The 20,024-nt window shown below is 43.2% G+C and overlaps 1 pseudogene; it reads left to right on the top strand.

The window, feature by feature from the left end:
- Positions 1 to 15,952: 15,952 nt before the first annotated feature.
- On the top strand, positions 15,953 to 18,468 carry LOC129238809 (uncharacterized protein DDB_G0271670-like; annotated as a pseudogene).
- Positions 18,469 to 20,024: the final 1,556 nt, after the last annotated feature.

Below are 20,024 nucleotides of genomic sequence, written 5' to 3'. Positions count from 1 at the left end.
AGGTAAGTACTGACTGAAAAACAGGTGAATTCAATAAAACTAGTGTCATCTATATATTAAGGGGACCTGTTATCGGCCATATTTTCCCTGATTTTCATTAAAATTATTTAAAATGAAGGAGTCAATATATTTTATCAAAATTGTCATACAGTTTATTTATACATTAAAATAATATATATATATTTTTTAATCATTTAAAATGGCGGATGTACACTCAATTCTTCCAGGAAGGTCGCAACGGGGCTTTTCAATCAGCGGGCATTGTAGCATCGGCGTCAGTGACCTGAATACAAAAAACCAAAATTTTTTTTGTTTAATGGCATAATTTCTATATGAATTAAAACAAATAAAAAAAAATTCGCGGAATAAAATGCTTCAAAAAAAATTTATTTTGGGGCGAGTTGTCTTACGTTTTTGCTTCGAAAAAATTATTTTTTCGAAAAATGTTCCGAAACTTCTAAATTCACATAGAAAGTAATACCATAAGAAAGATATGTGCTAAATTGCAGGGAGATCGGTCAATAAGTTATCGTGTACGCCAATTCGAAAAATATAGTTTTGAGAAAAACGCGTCTAAGGTTTGAATACAACGTAACTATACCTCTCCCAGCGCTCCAACGCAAAGAATAAAGTCGTCACGGTTGACGATACAAGAAATACAGTGAAACCTCCCACAAGCGGACACTCACGGTTCCACAATTTTCGTCCGCTTATGGGGAGTGTCCGCTTATTGGAGGTGTCCGCAAGGGGAGGTTTCACTGTACTTAAATTTACGTTCTAAAAATTTTGTTGGCAATTTTTTATGAAAAAAAAATTTTCATCGAAATTTTACAGGTATCTGTCCCCTTAAGGACTTTTCGGCCCATGTGCTAAATGGGATATATATATATATATATATATATATATAATTGGCGCGTACACCCGTTTTGGGTATTTGGCCGAGCTCCTCCTCCTATTTGTGGTGTGCGTCTTGATGTTGTTATACAAATGGAGGGACCTACAGTTTCAAGCCGACTCCGAACGGCAGATATTTTTATGAGAATATTTTTCATGGCAGAAATACACTCGGAGGTTTGCCATTGCCTGCCGAGGGACCACCGCTATTAGAAAAATGTTTTTCTTAATTTTGGTGTTTCACCGAGATTCGAACCTACGATCTCTCTGTGAATTCCGAACGGTAATCACGCACCAACCCATTCGTCTACGGCGGTATACCGTTTAGTATTTTACAAAAGAATTCAAAATTAAAATACTAATTGCATTAAATTAATAATAAAAAATATTTTTTGTTACATTTGGTTGCGTCGTATTATGTTCAGAATTGATTCTCTAAAATATTTGAATAGGCATTTTGCAATAATATCAAGAATACGTATTTGCATTAAATTTTAGTATATAAGTATGTAACGAATTTATGTTGTTATTAACTTATCATAATTGTATAAATGTCGTATCTTTATTGTGCCCAATGGGCGACACTTCGACCTAAGAGATCTTCTGTGTCCCACTACATGTTTTTTTGATTTGACTATCCTCGAAACCGAGTCGACACTCTGTCTTGTCCCCAATGTGGATTGAAAGATGGTAATTTAAGTAATAGGGACCTGTTAGAAAAACTACTATTTTCTGTCTGCTTAGCGCCGCTTATGCAATCCCTATTCTAGGTAAATGTCTTATGCGCCTTTCGTCTTGCTGAAGTTCCTGTGTGCCATTGGGAAGTGACGTTGGGAAGTATGTATCGGAGGTAAGTATTCTCCTAACATCTAGATTTGTCCGTAGATCTCCAGATTTTTTCCAGCATGCCAAAGGTAGCTCATTTCTTTGCTATGGGACTGTCTATGTCTGTTACTGACCCCCCATTTTTGTGATGATGTTGTCAAAATAATATCTCTTCTACTTCAGATAGAGAGGTGCCAGCAATATGAATAACTTGCGTTTCGGTGTTGTTGATGCAAATTAGCTTTGTTTGAGGATGCATTTCCGTGCTTCAAACGGCAGCTAGCACCCGAGCACAATTCTTTTATCAGGCCTTTAACTTTATCAGACAATATTTTGCACACAAGGGCACTCCACATTGTGTATAAGAGTGTCAAAACCTTTTCAAAATCGATGAAGCAGAGGTAGAGAGGAGTGCGTTACTCAACCGAGTGCTCCCAAATCTCTTGGGAACCACTTATGTAATCGATGCATGAGCGTAGTGGCCGAAAGCCAGCTTGCCCCTGCATGAACGAATTGAAAAGTTTTTCGTAAATTATTTGTTTTTTATTTATTGCCCTATTGTAAAATAAAATATACATCATTAAAAGCTCAGTCTTTGAAAAGTTTCTTACTTTCTGACCACTGTAAATTATATGAAATCTTTCCCATGTGTGTGTGTGTGCAGTTAGGGCTGAGAAACACTTCCGGTTATAAATCTATAAAAGCATCCAAAACGTCTATTAAACTGAATGTAAACTCAAAAAAAAAATGCATAAAAAACCATCTACATTAGTTACTCGCAAGAGCCTCAAAGCTCGATTAAAAAGAAACCCCAAGACGATTGCGATAAGTACAAAAAAAGCGCAAAAAAGGAAGCATTGCACAAATCCTTGCATAGGATCAGCACAAAGGCAGCAAATCCCATAAGAATATGCAAAGGTATTGCGAATAAAAGAATTAAATATATAGGTAAAGCAAGCAGAGGAAATCAAGTGAGTAAAAGGACGCGAACTCAGCTGGCCCTAATTGAAAATGTAAGCAAATGTATGAGTGTGTGTGCATGCGTGTGTGTGTGTAGTGCGTATTTGCGTAAGTGCGTTGTTTGTCGAAAGGGCAATAACCGGGCGTTGTACACCACAGGCGCCAGCTGAGGACGGACCGGCGAATGGATAGCTGAACGGAAAGACTGAATAACTAACTGACAGTCAAAAGATAGACACGTCCATCCGAACTAGACTAAACTGCACCAAATTGAACAGAATAAAACTGAAGCGAAGTGAAACGAAGCAACTCAACCAAAACTAAACTGAACTAAACTATAAACTCTATGCAATTTTACTCCATTTTTTAATATTTGTTGCTGTTGTTGCATCAATGCCCATATGCGCTAATAACTCACTCAAGTGTGGTGGCATAGCCGAAGAAGAGTACCGGCCATGGCAACAATATTTGCGGCGGCAGGTATGGTGTTGATTGGGCAGAGCGGGGTAGCTGGCAAGTGCGTGTACGCTCAAATAGAAAGGCAAGATATGGTGCAAGTGTGCGGGGAGGGCGAGGAAGTGGTAGTGCATGCCTCACGGCAGATGCAACGCAATGAACGGCAGGACGAAGGACTAATGCTGCTGACATCCTATTGAATGCTGGCCTGCATTGGCATTTACCTTTTTTTACTATCCGCTTTAATAGCTTTTCGCAACGCAAAATAAGCCACTGACCATGCATGCACACACAACGGCTGTGTCTATGTATGCATGTATTGCAATTACGCACACGCATTCACCCAGATGCATTTGCTTGCGGCGCACTTACGCACTTTTTAAAAAATTCTCTTTTTTCCCATTTTCCCTATGAGTATTTCGTTTTTTTTTTATTCAACTTCATTTTGTTTTTGTGTTTTTTGCTAAGCACGCATTCTATTACGGATGGGCATGGCCACCACAAACACACACACACATATATCCCATTTAAAATGCATTTGTATAGAGGGGAAATGGAGATACGCGACCACTACACACACATACGCAAGTATTTCATGCCATATTTGGCATATAAAAGGATATTGATCCACAGCCATACCTTCGCCAACCAGATGCATTATGGTCGAACTTAGCTGGTGTAGAAAAAAGTTGATGCAATCTAAACCTCCCTAATCTAACTCGGCTTCATGGCGAAATGAAGCAATGCTATTTTCAAGTCTATTTGTGCATTAGCACACTGGGAAAAATCAGAGTAACTTATGAGCAGGTCGAGAATTTTTTTTCGCGACCTGTACACAATTTGTACTTTAATTATGATCATCCTTCACTTTGGCGGCCTTTATAGATATAGAGAGTGCTTTTAATAGCGTTAGAGCTGAATCAATTATTACTGCGTCAGACCTCGTCCGCGCTAGGCTATAGGGAAGTTAATGTGGTGACAGCAGGGGCTAAAGTCACTAGATTTGTGCACAGGGGATGTTCTTTCGCCTCTCCTTTAGCTCGCTGTGGGTGAAGAAGACCAGCATGGCTTTCTACTCGTGGAAATCTATGTTCGGCAAAAAATGAAGGCTCAAACCACCACTACAACGTAGTGGTTTTAGCAATTTTCACGTACGGATGCCTGGTTTATTGGGATACCTTTGGCAAGAGCTATGATATCATTTAACTAGGGAGGGTGCAAAGGACTTTTTATATTGGCAGTGCTGCTCTACCTTCTCGTTATTCCATCGCTGTGCAATCAGGCTAAGGCAGATTGGCCTCTGGAGGCTATCTCTCAGGGGGTATGGAAGTATTTCTGGGTACTTAACACCGTATTTCTCTGAACTTCATATAAATTTATAAGGAGTTAGAGGGTTGTACCCTGGGTAATTTTCCAAGTAGGCAAGATTGGAACGAGAGAAAAATTTATACCGCTGCTAACTCTGTCGGAGCAGGGATTTTGCCTCTATCAGCCAATTTATCTATTTCTTTAAAATTGCCGAAATCTGTTAGTCCTTTTGAGGTAAAAGTCTTTGCGAATCTTGCAGACTTGCAAAATGCTTGTGGAGAACGTGAGAGCGAGGGAGATATTAAAATTTGGAAATAGCATTTCCAAAAACCTCGTATGCTATTTACTAAAACCTCTTGACCCCTGTAAAATAAACGTAGGACGAAAATAAACCTGGGGACTCCACCCCATTGAATTTCCTAACTCGTAGCTGTATTTACCGGTCACTGAACGATCGGCACTGACGCAAAAAATCTATGTTTACCATGTGATCTCCATTGCAGAAGCTATGGGGGCCGTTCAGAGAACGAGACTGTTGAGCACTTTCTCTGTAAATGTCTGGGTTTGGCAACCCAATGAGTATGATCACTAAGTGCTCTTTTCTTCGGCACCCTGGGGCAAGGATCCAGCTTAATTCCCATTAACCTTCTCCGTTACAACAGCGATGGTTAGCTGTAGTATCTTCCCGTTGGAGGTCCCAAAGTGATATCAAAATCGCGCTTTAGTGCTACTGATGCGATAAGTGTATATTGTTTGTCTGAAAACGAAAGCTGGTGGAAGTATAAATTGGGATGAATGCGAATTCAGATATTAGATTTAGTTTGAAAGTGTATTTTTCGGCAAAAACCGGTGTGTTGCGGTAGAATAAAACAGAATAATTACTTCGTGAGTTTGGGCCACACACTGAAAATGCGTGCCGTCAGCTGCTTTATGATACCAACGTAGAACTCTCCAATCACTGTCTGTCTTGGTGGTAGTCAAATATACAGTGACTATTCAGTTCCTCCAATCATGAATGTCTGAGGGATTTCACTTAAAATTTGGTCAGAATATTTTGCATGACGCTGCTAGAAAAATTAGTTTCCAAAAAAAAAACACGCATAAAACACAAACGAATCGACTTCAGACTTCAACTACAGTTATTCTTGGAACTTGGTGTGGAACCTTCTTAGCTACGAACTTTTTAATACGAAATTCTTTCCCAAGTCTACGCATATGTAAAAATACAAGAAGCATCCAAAGGTAGTGAGCAGTGCTGATTTTGAAAAGAAGAATAACCATTCTGAGTCATATTAATCAAATTTCGTGATATGCTGATTTTCTTCATCCCCAACACTTACAGAAATGCACACACAATTGCATTTAATTCGAGTTTAGGCAGAAGGCAACTTAAGAAGTCTTAAAGTAGGCAGTTTTGAGAATATGAATTATTCAACGCTTTGCGGAATCTCATGAGCTTTCAGTGTACAAATATGTAGTATGAGGGGAGATCAAAAAGTTTGCGACATGGAGTGAATGCGCAACGGAGATCACGGCCGATTTTTCCCTAGCACTACTTGACAACCAAGTATAACTATGAATACTAAACGTGCATGAAACACCAAATAATAGAAAACGTTTTTACTACTAGCGGTCGCCTCTCATAGGCAGACGCAAACCTCTGAGTTTATTTCTGCCGTAAAAAAGCTCGTCATGAAAAAATCATCTGCCTTTCGGAGTCAACTGAAGCCATCGGACTCACCTGATATGGCTACCTGCGACTTTTTTCTGTTTGATCGAGTCAAAAACCTCTACGGGGAATGCATTTTAACAAGCGAAAGGAGTAAGGGAAAAATTAAAACGACTCTGATGGCTATATCGAAAATAAAGTTCCAGAATTGCGACGAGAGCTGGATCAAACGCTGCCATAAATGCGTTGCAGTTGATGGGGAGAACTATGATGGCGAGAACTTTGTTGGCGATAATTACACTTTTGAGCAATAAACTTATATTTTGAACTTTCTGAATATATTCCGTGAACTTTTTGACCAAGGTGGTACCCAAGAAGAGTAACACCTCTTAAGAGAAGCAAAGTGCGTGTTTTCACAAAAGCGTTTCCCCCCGAAAAAACAAAAAATTATTTATTTAAAAAATTAAAAAAGAGTAACTATTTACGAAATCTTTCGATGATGATCAAATTTACTTGAAGATTCCGGACTGCTTCGAAAGCCCAGACAATTTTGTTTATGCTACAAATAAACTTTGTGAAGTGGCTGAGAAGTGTATTAGTCTTACAAGTAAAACGACGAATACTTTTATATTTAATTTCTTCCACTTTTTGAACTCCGCTCCTAAACACACATACCACATTTCACTCTATTGGCAGGTTTGATGGAGCCTACGATACGTAACGAGAAGCCCAACGCACACATACACATATTCGCACAAATTGTCAGTACAAGTGTGATGGTCCGTCATTTGGCCATGAGCCAGCAGTTAACGCCAACCGGTAAACTCACCCCTGCAACAAAAGTTGCACACGTGTGTGATGGAATGGGCAGTGGAAGTGAGTTGAGGTGGGCGGTGTTATAATTTTGCTCGTTTCTTTTTTTTTCACTGCCTTTTGCTGAAAATTATAAACAAATGGCATGCAGTTGGGCTCGTTTACGCATTTTGTGTGCGTGAGAACTCACACAGTTACATGCGTGCCTGTGTATGTGTAAGTATATTCCGATATTGACAGCACAAAATTACGTGCACACTTACCTACATATTCGTATACTTATGAGTAGATTTCTCAGGGTGCGTGAAATCCTTGATGCATTTATTTTTGTTTCTAGGCGCAACATACACATACATACACAAGCACACACATGCAAAGAAATTTCGTACGCATTGAATGGAAATGAGGGCGGCAGTATATTTTTTGTTGTCTAAAGTACAGAGCGCGTAAGTAAATCAAAGTATATCAAGATTATCATTTAAGTGGTCCATTTTGGAGCGGTACTAGACCGCGCTTATGTACATATATACATATATTTCATAGGGCCTCAATAAACAAATTATAATTTAGTTTAAATTTTGAAATAATGTGCCCGAGGGTAAATTCCTCCACTTCATCTAACTGAGTACCGGAAATCGTGAGAACATGGGTTTTGGAGGTATTCATGCTCGTTGAGTTTATTTATCATGCTCAACAACGTAATTCCTCTCCACTTTTCGCACTCGAGTAAGTTGAGCTTCTTCGACAGAAGCGTGAAAGAAGGGGTTTTAAATTGTATTATTTCCGAGTTCAACTATTTTTTAGTAAGGGTAGAGGAATGCGAGAGAAAGATTCTGCCGAAGACTTTTGGGACCTTTCCACGGTGGTAACGGCGAGTATCGTAGGCGATGGAATAATGAGCTCTATGAATTTTACGACGTCGTAGACATAGCGCAGCGAATAAAGATACAGCGACTTAGTTGGCCGGTCGATGCGGTACAAGGGGAAGAGGAGGCCTCCTCCACGTTGGAAAGATCAGATGGAGAAGGACTTGGCTTCACTTAGTGTTTCCAATTGGCACCGGTTAGCACGAGAAAGAAACGACTGGCGCGATTTGTTAAACTTGGCCAAAATCGCGAGAAGAGAAGAAAAAAGAATCAGAGCTCTTAACTCCGAATCCGCTTTGAGTAATCGGGCCTGGAAGCTTTGTTTTGGTGGTTTTAAAATCGGTGTTCATCAATTGCTGAATAGTGCGATAAAGATCTCGGGTCCGATACGTTTTCGGGGTAGCTTGCGCTTTGGTTGCGAGGTTGTCACTCCAGATTCTTTTATCAGTTCTAGGATAGGCAACCACCGATTCCGTCGATCTTGCACGCGCTGCAATACCCTTAAATTTCTCCTCGTCGAACTTCTTTTGTAGTTTTTTCTAGAACCTTTGCTGACCGCAGCGACGCTTAGTCTAACTGATGAGAAAATGATGTCGCCCTTAGGTTAGGTTAGGTTAGGTTAGTATGGTTGCCCCGGGAGTGGGCACACTTGGACGAAGAGAAATTCGTCCTTTGTGATACCATTGTCAAGGAAGTGAGGAGAGGGGAAGGACCAATGAGGTGCAGGGAGAGGGCGGGGAGAGGTGGTGATGGGAAGGTTAGGAGCGTGCGGATTATGAACGATGACTATGTTTGCGTCAACCGCTTAATGCTGCTGATGAAACTCATCAGATTTTTAATGTCAGCGCCAGCTATCTCAGCAGGCGTGGCAAAGAAGTAAGACCCAAGATGCTTGAATCTTAGCCCCGCCAGGGCAGGGCAGCTAAGGAGAAGGTGCTGAGATGATTCCACCTCATCCTCCATACATCCAGCACAGAAAGGACTCGAGATGATTCCAAGTCTCACAGCATGCATTCCTCGCGCATTGTGTCCTGTGAGAGAACCCACTAGATTGGAGAGCTGATATTTTGTCAGCCTCAGAAGCTCACCCGAGCGCCTTCGGTCCACACGTGGCCAGAAGGATTTCGCAACTTTGCACGTTTGTGCATTTTCCCAGCGCTCGCTGAGTTTGCGCGATGCCCATCTTTCCAGGAGCAGACCGCAGGTAGTCAGGGGGATTCCAATTTTCTCCCTCCGCGGGGAAATCACCTCACATGTCCCTTGTCTAGCCAGCTCATCCGCCTCACAGTTTCCCGCAATGTCGCTGTGACCGGGAACCCAGATGAGGCTGATGTCAAAGAATTCGGACGCAGTCGAAAGTGAGGTCAAGCATTCCTTGACCAATTCCGAATGCACCGTCATAGACCCGAGGGCCCTTATTGCCGCTTGGCTATCGGAGTAAATATTTACTTTCTTGACTGTTAGTACACATTTGAGCAGCCAGTCAGCTGCCTCCTTGATTGCGGCTACCTCTGCCTGGAACACACTGCAGTGGTCCGGTAGCCTGAATTTAAGTCTGATGGGGAGCCCTTCGCAAAAGACTCCTCCGCCAACCTTTCCTTCCAACTTCGATCCATCCGTGAACAAGTTCACCAGGCCCTGCCCCCAAGTGTAGCCCCCCGTCCACTCTTCCCTTGACGGGATGTGAGTGGTGAATGTTCCGGTCGGACTAAATGAGGGTATACACTGGTCTGTTGACAGAGGGATGAACTCAAAGTTTCTGAGGATGCTTGAGTGCCCATAAGGGAGATTGAGCTTATAGCTCCAGCCCCTCAGTCTGATTGCGGTACGTGTTGCGGCAGTTCTGCCTGCGATATCTACGGGTACCACATTTAACATTGCGTTGAGCGCCAGAATAGGAGTCGTTCGAAGCGCCCCATTGATTCCAATGAGTGCCGACCTCTGAACTCTTTCCAGCTTCTTCACCAATGTCGTCTTCTCTAGTGAGTTCCACCAGACTATGACTCCATATAACAAGATAGGCTTTACAATGGTATTATACAGCCAGAAAACAACTCGAGGCGAGAGGCCCCATCTTTTGCCAATTGCGCCCTTGCACCCATACAAGGCGATTGTTGCCTTCCTCACCCTTTCCTCAATATTGGGCTTCCATGTAAGCTTGCTGTCAAGGATAATACCAAGGTACTTCACTTTGTCAGAAAGCATCAGAGGAGCGCCCCCTATTGAGGGAAGTTGAGCTCTGGGTATTTTATATTTCCTCGTAAATAGGACGAGCTCCGTCTTAAGAGGATTCACCGACAGGCCACAATCCGTTGCCCATCTAACAACTGCATTCAGATATCCCTGCATCAAGTTGTACAGAGTATCCAAAAATTTTCCTCTAACAATTAGTGCCACGTCATCCGCGTAGGCAATTACCCTGCAGCCTCCCTTCACCAGCTCCTCCAACAGATCATTTAGCACAACCACCCAGAGGAATGGTGAGAGAACCCCACCTTGCGGAGTGCCTCTACTCACCTGCCGGTGGATGGAGATACCGCCCCACTCTGCCGTGACAGTTCTGTCGCTAAGCATTTTGTGGATAAGTCTTATAAGGTCGGTTTCGACCCCTAGTTTACCTAGAGACCTGGTAATTGCCTCCGGAAGGACGTTGTTAAAAGCCCCCTCGATGTCGAGGAAGGCGCCTACCGCAAACTCCTTCTGAAGAAGAGACTCTTCGATTTGTTCCACGATTGTATGTAGGGCAGATTCCACCGATCTACCCTTGCAATAAGCATGTTGAGTATGCGACAGTCGGCCCCGAGGAATTTCGCTTCTTATGTGCAGGTCAATCAGTCTCTCAAGGGTTTTCAGTAAGAAAGATGAGAGACTAATTGGTCTGAAGTCCTTAGGGGAGACGTGCGAGCTCTTTCCTGCCTTGGGTATAAAGACAACCCTCACGGCCCTCCATGATCTTGGTATGTAGCCCCTGGCTACGCAGCTCGCATAGATGGGGCTCAACCAACGGCATGATACCTCCACAGATTTCTGTAGTTGGGCAGGAATGATGCCGTCAGGACCAGGAGACTTGAAGGGCTTAAAGGAGTCAATGGCCCAAGCCAGGCGACGCTTATCCAGCAACCAGCCCCGGTCCGGAATGGAAGTTGAAGTGCTCTCCAGGCCGGTGCTGCTAGGTGCTGGGCTCGTCGGAAAATGGGCGTCGAGAAGTAACTTCAGTGACTCCTCGCCGCTCATCGCCCAACGCCCCGATTCGTCTCTTAGGTACCCCAAGGGAGCGGAACTCTTCGTGAGTACTCGTCTAAACCTGGACGACTCATGGCAGCCCTCTACGCTTTCGCAGAAGCTTCTCCAGGAGTCCTTCTTAGCCTTCCTAATTTCGGACTTGTATATTCCTAGCCCTGCTTTATACAGCTCCCATCCCGAGGGAGACCTAATTCTTTTAGCCCTGTTAAAAAGGCGTCTGCATGAGGCCCTAAGCTCAGATAGCTCCGTTGTCCACCAGGGCGGTTTTTCCTTCCTGGGAAAAACTGTTATTGGACAAGAAGTTTCCAGGGCCGTGTTGCAAGCTGAGGTGAAAGTTTCCACCAGTTCGTCGATCGTTTCTTCCGATAGATCTAGATTTCCACCCGGTGCCTTGGGGAGTAAGCTCAGCAAATTTCTATAATATGCATCCCAGTCCGTCCTCCTCAGGTTCCTGTAGGGGGATCTTATTGGACGAGTTTGAGTGAGAGAGAACTGAATGTACCTATGGTCCGAGAAGGAATGAGTGTTTAGCACCCTCCAATCAGAGATTTGGTTTATCAGTGAGGAAGAAGCCAGAGTAAGGTCAAGCACCTCTTCTCTGGCTGCGGTAATAAAAGTGGGGTCCTTACCCCTGTTACATATAAACAACTCCTCGTTTAAAATATAATCAAAAAGTGACTCACCTCGTGCATTGATGTTAGAACTTCCCCAGCAGGTGTGATGGGAGTTCGCGTCAGTGCCTATGATAACGCCGATTTTCCTGCGTTTTGCTTCAGCCAGGGTTTCCCTTAGCAGCGCCGGAGGTGGTTCCACCTCGTCATCGTGTGCCATATATACGGACATCAGCCATAGCTTTCCAGCCGGGCCCTCCAGACTCACCGTCACAATGTCTTCATTGCTGAAATTAGGCAAAATAAATGCGTTAAGTTCCCTCCTGATGAGTATACAGGATCTTGGTTTACCTGTCCTGCTATACGCCACCAGTTTGTAGCTTTTCGTCCTGAGCCCAGAAATGCCGTTGCTGCTCAGCCACGGCTCCTGAATCAGGACTATATCAGCTCCATCTTGCTCAAGGTGGATAAGTAGGTTGGCGGACGCCGCCTTAGAGTGCTGAAGATTTATCTGAAGAATATTCATCCTCCAGGATCCTCTCCATCACCTCCAGGACGGCGTCCTCGCTCTCCGAGGCCAGAAGCCTCTCCTCCTCCGCCCTGTCGAAGAACGACCCGATGCTTATGACGGACCCCGGTAAAGAGCGGACGTCATAAGCATTGTCACCCTCCGACGTGACGGAATCTACCTCCATGTCCACAGGAGCTTCCTCTACTGTGGGCCTTGCTTCTCCCAGCACTTCCGGATGTGCGGGGGCATCTCCTCTGGCATCGGTATGGTAGACCTTAAGGACTACCTTCTCGAAGCCATAGTTGATGATCCCCTTTGCTTCAGCAAGAGGACTGAGAGACTCTGCATTCAGCAGAATCAGCGCTTGCCGATAGGATCCCTCAGTCTTCTCCACCTTAACCACCCTCCAGTTGTGCGTGGGAAGTTTGGGGTTACAGTAGCGGAGGATTTCCTCCATCTCCTTCGAAGCAGAGGGTTCGGAGGGGAGCCAGACACGTGCCCGCGGACGCACAGGTAGATCCCTTCTGTCCACTACCTTCAGCTTGGCTCCCTCCCATACCTCTCCCACCAAGGCTACTGCCGCCCTATACATCAAAGCTGACCGTTCGTCAGCGCAGACGATTCTCTTGTAGGAACCGTAGTGCCATCCGGCACTTTCACAGCTTGGAGGTGGTCCAGGGTTTTCCCTCACCACCTTCATGAATACGGCAGAGATGGCGGACGCTACCCTCTTCCACTCCTCCCTAGAGATAGCGCCGTCTTCTCTACCGCTGTCCATCACCCCGAGAATGATGGAGCCCGCCTGCTTAGCGACTTCGCTAAACGATTTTGGTGGGCCACCACCAATCTTGGGTCTCTTCTCTTTGGAGACGTCCTCCTCCTGGGAGCGTTGCCTTTTTACTCCCGAGCCCGGGTGTGGAGCGCTCGCTTCCACTCCCTTTCCGCTGCCCTCCTCTGCTCCTCTGACCACCTTCCTGGCCCACTCGAGCGTCTGAGAATGCCTCTCAGATAACTGAGGGTCATTCTGACCACCGTAGCGCTCCAGGATCCTGGTAGCCATACGAAGGTCAGAGAAGGACCGCTTACTCTGGCCAGGCTGCCGTTTAGGCTTAACGGGGGGTCCTCGAAGAGATACCCCCGAAGTCCCCGGAAAGCTAGGTGAAAGCCCTTTGCTGGTGCTGGCTACCCCATCCAGCGCCACTGCTCCAGGAGTCGCAGACGGTTCCGTCTGTGATCCGCTACCTATTAAAGGTGGGTTCCCACCTTTAACCCCCGAATTTGTGGAGAAAGTCGGTTCCGACTTTCCCCCGGTGTCCCCCTTGGTCACTGCCCTACTCGTCGGTTCCGACGACTTACCCCCACTAGAGACTACCCCCCGGGGCGCAGGTTTTTTGGGAGGTGATTTCCCTCCTCCAGTCCTGAGAGAGGTGGTTTTGGGGTTCGGTTCCGAACTCCCGCTACCCCCTGAAGTTTTCTGCAGGGTTATTGTGTTGTTGTTGTTTGTTGTTGTTGTGTTTCTGTTTTTGTTATTGTTATTGTTCATTGTTGTTGTTGTGTGTAGTCGTCCTTAAATGGTCCCATGGTTGTCTGTGCCATAGCAGGGAGGCCATGCGAGGGTTGACGCATGTCCTTATGGGGCATGCGTTCAGAGCCAGACCGGACACAAAGACGGATCCAATGGCTACGGATTTGGAACGTACTCCGAGGCCTGCCAGGGTTTTAACGGGACGGGGGCAGTCACGTCATTAGCCCATCAGCCATTTCTGCTGAGTTTCACCTCAGCATACTCAGGTAACAGAATGCCGCGACTACCAGCACAGGGGTCAGAAAATGTCGAAAAAAGTAGTGAAAAGAATTTGTCCAAATCCGAAAAAGCGAGGGGGGGTCGTCATCGTTCAGGAGGCCGTTGAGGCCGCAGATCATTTAGCGCTACCCAGGGTGCACCACGCGGAGGCGATCTGCCCTACACCCCAATGTCGCCCTTGATCTCCATCTAATGCTTCCATTCATCAACTTTTTGCAGGTGGTGCTAGTTACTATGGCAAGCCTGAACTTTAAGTTAATATTTTCACCAGCTTTGGAATGATATCTGCCACACAATCCCTTAGAAAAAAGCATCACTTCCTAATCAAAAATCCCTCACTTTGCACGCATTTCGCTTTCAGTGAAGCCAGTCATAAAGTGGCTTATCCGCTTTTACTCCACTGGGTGCATTCACATGCCTATGTGTGTGTGTGCTGCAGTTCTACAACAAATATATTTACATTGCGTGCAATGAAGGTAATTTTTTCTGCTGCATTTGTTCTTCGAATTGCATTTGATAGGCACTTTTTGCTGCCTAATTATTCCGTAAAATATCTACCAATCAGCGAGCAGATGCAATCGATATACATACAAATGTGTGTATGTATAAATATAACTACACTTTTATGCACCTATACAAATGAGTATGTATGTGTGTGTGACGTTAGTCACTTCTAAAACATTTGTTTCTTTCTTCGGTTTCTTTTAATTTGGTTTGCTAATTAAGCCGTTTTTTCGTACTCGTTTTTTTGCGCACTTCAATTCCAGTCTTTTCAAGTTGTGCGAATTATTCAATATCTTCAATTTATGGTGTGTATGTACATGTGTTTGTAAGTAATTACGTTTGTATTCGAGACATTCGTAAATTAAAATATAGAGTCTTGTGACGCATGCAACTGAAGTCGTGTTGCATTCAAACAATGCTTTTAGTTGTTCACTTATGATTGGCTCTTCTTCTTCTTTCCCATTGGAATACGCCAGAAAAATGGCACATCTGCCACTATTAGACGCTAGTTGAAGGTTTCAAATGAATTTTACTTGAAAAAGAATATCCCACTGCTAATTTTTCCTCATTCTAGTATAGAAAAAAGTCTGATTAGTTGCATTGTAGATGCAAAGTGGCGCCAAATTAATCAGCTTATCGGAGGATTTTATAATTTTTGCGAATCGCGTCGTATATCGATCACATTTGGAAATTAACGGATGCAACATACAAACAGACAAGTAATGGAGCGCGTAAAGGTCAACATAAAGATTTCCATCAATCAAAACCATTTTTATTTTTATTTAGCAAAAAAGTCGTGCAAAAATAAAATTTGCTGATTATTTTGCCCACAAATTCCTGATTTTAACCCTTATCACTCGAGGGGTGAGTAGCGCTCACCACTTCGTTTGGTGAGGAAATTTGATGCGCTGGGCTATTTATGTTTATAAAACTAAAATTCAAAGATATTCAAAAAGTTATTTTCGTAAAGATGTCTTTTTTCGAGTTGCAGATTAGTCCGCGCGGAAACGGCATCGATTGCAAAGGGTTTATATTGGAAAGATGACAATTCAAATGATGGATCCTAATGAAGTTCAGAAATAAATGATTATTGCTTAGCGCGCATTTATATGTAATGGAGCTGCACTAAGATCAGAGTTCTTATTTGAGCAGAGATGGGAACAACAAAAATTTTAAAAGCGAAGAAAATCATTAATCGAGGTTTATTCGCTCTGGTCGGTCTGGTCAACATAGAAGCTCTAGTCTTTGGTTATAAATGAAATATTCTACAAAACTTCCAAAAAATTTAAAAATTTATGAAACAGTGGAAATTTTATTCAAAATTAAAATTTTATGAAGGAGAATCAGCGCCTAAACGGTAGTGGAGCAACATGTGGCTTAAATGCACAAGGCTGCTAAGCATTTTCCAGAACTAGCCTTAACCTTCTGACGAAAAGTATTAGGATAGAAAAGGTTAAGGAGGTCGAAGGTGCTTTTAGGCAGGTGATGATGAGAATCAGCACCGAATCCGTCGCGCTGTTGGAGAAGGTTGGACGGGTAGTCAACTATTGCTTCTTTAAGTTCAATCTGCACGATTATTGCAAAGATGAGACCGCTGTCAAAGAGGAGCCACCTACTGTAAAAGCCAATATCTTTAAAAAGGCACCCGGAGATCCCGTGCTAGAGGATTACTACTCCTTTGATTCAGAAAGGCTGTCAGGGGTCAAATTTCTCTATGAAGAGTCCGTCAAACTAGACTCCGGTGGAAACTGCAGAGCCTGATGGGCATTAAACGTTAGCAGGTTGATCTCTACTATTCTAAATCGGCCTCTGCCGGTTAACTGATCGGTGTAGAAAATCGCGGAGGCGATGGAATTCTAATTCAAGTGCCCTGGGTTCGTGCCAATATGGTTTACGAGCTGTGTACGCCAGTTGACAGCTACTTCTGGGGGCGACAGTTCAACATGCTTATACTAAGGGTAGGCCAACCTGCCCTGCACTCACTTGAGGGTACTACTATGATATCTTTATCAGTTAAAGAATATAGCAGCAGCAACCTTCCTTGACATTAAAGGTGCTTTTAATAATATCTCTCTCATACTCTCGGTCCTTTGTAAGCTTGGAATTGATGTGTCAATTAGACTACTAGAACGTAACTTACGAGTTAATCGGGAAATAATTTGCAAATTAGGTGATTTTTACACCGCTCGCACAGTTTTTCGAGGAACTCTCTCTGAAGAAGATGTTCTTGTTTCTTTTCTGTGAAACCTGGCCTTCAACTAAGCGATTTAATGCAGACCGCTCGTAATATGAAGTCTAGATGGGCTCTCAGTAGCGGTTTGGCTGTGAACCCTCATTAAACAGAATAAGTGCTGACCTTGAGGGAATATGTAATTCCACAATTTGTGAAGCCATTACTAAATGTTGTAAGGTGATAATGCCTCTTTCTGACAACTATTTTTGCCGAAGCCAATTATCTAGACTTTCGCAATGAAAGATATCACCATAATACCAAGACTTGCCTCACTGTAAGGCACTTTCGGATAGAAATTTGCTTCCTTACTTAATTTCACATTGTATTGCTGTCGATTAGACGTCGCCTCTTCAGTGCTAAATGCTGCTCGCTTGGCTTCATTTTCCGTGCCGGCGTTAATTCGTGGTTGAAGTCTATGCCACAACGCATCAAATGCACTTCGAGTACATACCCACATGGATGTTTATACGCGTACACACAGCTGTTAGTAAAAATGTTGCTTGCCTTTGCCGGTGCTATTTTTGCTGTTGTTCCTGCAATTATTATTGACAATATACAATGTTGCAATGCAGTTGTCATCGCCGTTTATATCGCCAAAGTTTGCTTAGTGCAACAACATTCAGTCACCAGAGTCAACAGCATTGGGAATCACTATCAAAAGGTCCAAAATATCAGTTGCAGATTGTCCTACATTAGGGTAGTTGAAATACATGATTATTAATAAAAAATATGTGGTTATTAAGCAAGGCTGAGTTTTGCTGCAGTTGCTTTATTATTCACCATCATCGTGCATAGCACTACAGCTCGACGTGAGCCTAAGCTTCCTCCAGAATTTTCTCAGTGTATTTCGATTCATAGCCATACTACGGTAGTTGATCGTTTCTATGGTTCTTAGATCGTCATTAGCGTCGTCTAGCCATCTTTTCCGCGGTCGCCCTGCATCCAAAACTATGAGAGGTATTCTTTCATCTGGCATTCTGCAAATGGGTCCTAGTCATCGGACGCGCTGCGATTTAAAAAACCGCATGATGTTTTCACCGAGTAGGAATTTCTGTAGCTTTAGCTTTAGCTTTAGTAGTACTATATTGTTCGCACTTTATTAAACTCTTCATCTTCACCTTCATCTTTATCTTTATCTTCATCTTCATCTTCATCTTCATCTTCATCTTCATCTTCATCTTCATCTTCATCTTCATCTTCATCTTCATCTTCATCTTCATCTTCATCTTCATCTTCATCTTCATCTTCATCTTCATCTTCATCTTCATCTTCATCTTCATCTTCATCTTAACCTTCATCTTCACCTTCACCTTCATCTTCATCTTCATCTTCATCTTTACCTTCATCTTTATATTCATCTTCATATTCATCTTCATCTTCATCTTCATCTTCATCTTCATCTTCATCTTCATCTTCATCTTCATCTTCATCTTCATCTTTACCTTCATCTTCATCTTCATCTTTACCTTCATCTTCATATTCATCTTCATCTTCACCTTCATCTTCATCTTTATATTCATCTTCATCTTCATCTTCATCTTCATCTTCATCTTCATCTTCATCTTCATCTTCATCTTCATCTTCATCTTCATCTTCATCTTCATCTTCATCTTCACCTTCATCTTTATCTTTATCTTCATCTTCACCTTCATCTTCATCTTCATCTTCATCTTCATCTTCATCTTCATCTTCATCTTCACCTTCACCTTCACCTTCATCTTCACCTTCATCTTCATCTTCATCTTCATTTTTACCTTCATCTTCATCTTAATCTTCACCTTCATCTTCATCTTCACCTTCATCTTCATCTTTATATTCATCTTCACCTTCATCTTCATCTTTATATTCATCTTCATCTTCATCTTCATCTTCATCTTCACCTTCATCTTCACCTTCATCTTCACCTTCATCTTCATCTTCATCTTCATCTTCATCTTCATCTTCATCTTCACCTTCATCTTCACCTTCATCTTCACCTTCATCTTCATCTTCATCTTTACCTTCATCTTCATATTCATCTTCATCTTCACCTTCATCTTCATCTTTATATTCATCTTCATCTTCATCTTCATCTTCATCTTCATCTTCATCTTCATCTTCATCTTCATCTTCACCTTCATCTTTATCTTTATCTTCATCTTCACCTTCATCTTCATCTTCATCTTCATCGTCATCTTCATAGACTTTGTCCATCGCAACTCACGAAAAATCCTTTATGTGTACGAGAACAATTGTCTTCTCTATTTGGCATCCATCCCTAACCTCGACAAATTTCCTTCGCTTTGGCACATCGCTGTGACTTCACTCATATGTTTGTAACCGGGTGTCTATGTTCATACATACATACATACATAGGTATATATTTATATATATGTGTATATATGCGTGCAAAAAACGGGCACACAAATTCATAAGTAAGTAAAATATTTTTACCAAAGACAAGAAAAATAGTTTACGACCAAGTTACGTGGAATAATGACTGGTTTTCATAGTAACATAATCGGTCAGTGACTTGCCGGCTGCGGCAGTGGCAGTGACTGCAATTTGAGAACCCCGAACTGAATTACCGAAGTCACCGCTGTCACCGTCACCACTGCCACTGCCACTGCCAGCGCCATCAACATCCCATCACCAGCATTGGCATCGACATCGCCAACATCGTCAGCGTCATCACCATCATCGTTGCCTTCATCTTCGTCGCCACCTTAGCGAAAAGTACAAAAGGTGCGCAATCATGGTTTGGCTCCTCTGCTGCAGCCTAGCTGCGGTCGCTGCAATGCGTGCCAATGCGATGCAATGTGAAGCGATGTATTGTAATTTGTTGTAATGCTGTGTGTGTGTGTGTGAGTACTATGTGTGGCGCAAAGGCAAAGGGTCGGGACACATGCACGCACGCATGCCACCGAACAGCAACACAAACAGCAACAGGCAGCCAGCCGTCCTAACCTACCAACCAGCAACGTTTCTAGCTGCGTTTGTTGCATTCTGCAATGGAATTAAGACGCTTGCCACACGATACGCTCTGATGCGAAGCGATGGATGTCATACGATGCCGTGCGATGCATTTTCAGTTACCACATCGCTCACGTCTCTGCACCCTGCCCTCCCATTTCTATTGCCTTGCCGCGTTGCAACATAACAAAATCTTATTGTTCTTGTTGCTTGTTTCCATATACATTTGTTTTTTTTTTTTGCATGTTCTAGTTGTCGCTATTGTTGTTGTTGTGTTGCTGCATTTCGCTGCAAAACATGCATCACACATCCATTGCCTGGCTGAGTGAACGCGATTCGACTTCAGCTGGGTTGACTTGACTGCATTGCGTCGCG

The sequence above is a fragment of the Anastrepha obliqua genome, chromosome 1, assembly GCF_027943255.1.
Source record: "Anastrepha obliqua isolate idAnaObli1 chromosome 1, idAnaObli1_1.0, whole genome shotgun sequence".
Classification (NCBI taxonomy): Eukaryota; Metazoa; Arthropoda; class Insecta; order Diptera; family Tephritidae; genus Anastrepha; species Anastrepha obliqua.
This window is presented reverse-complemented; position numbering and strand designations above follow the sequence as displayed.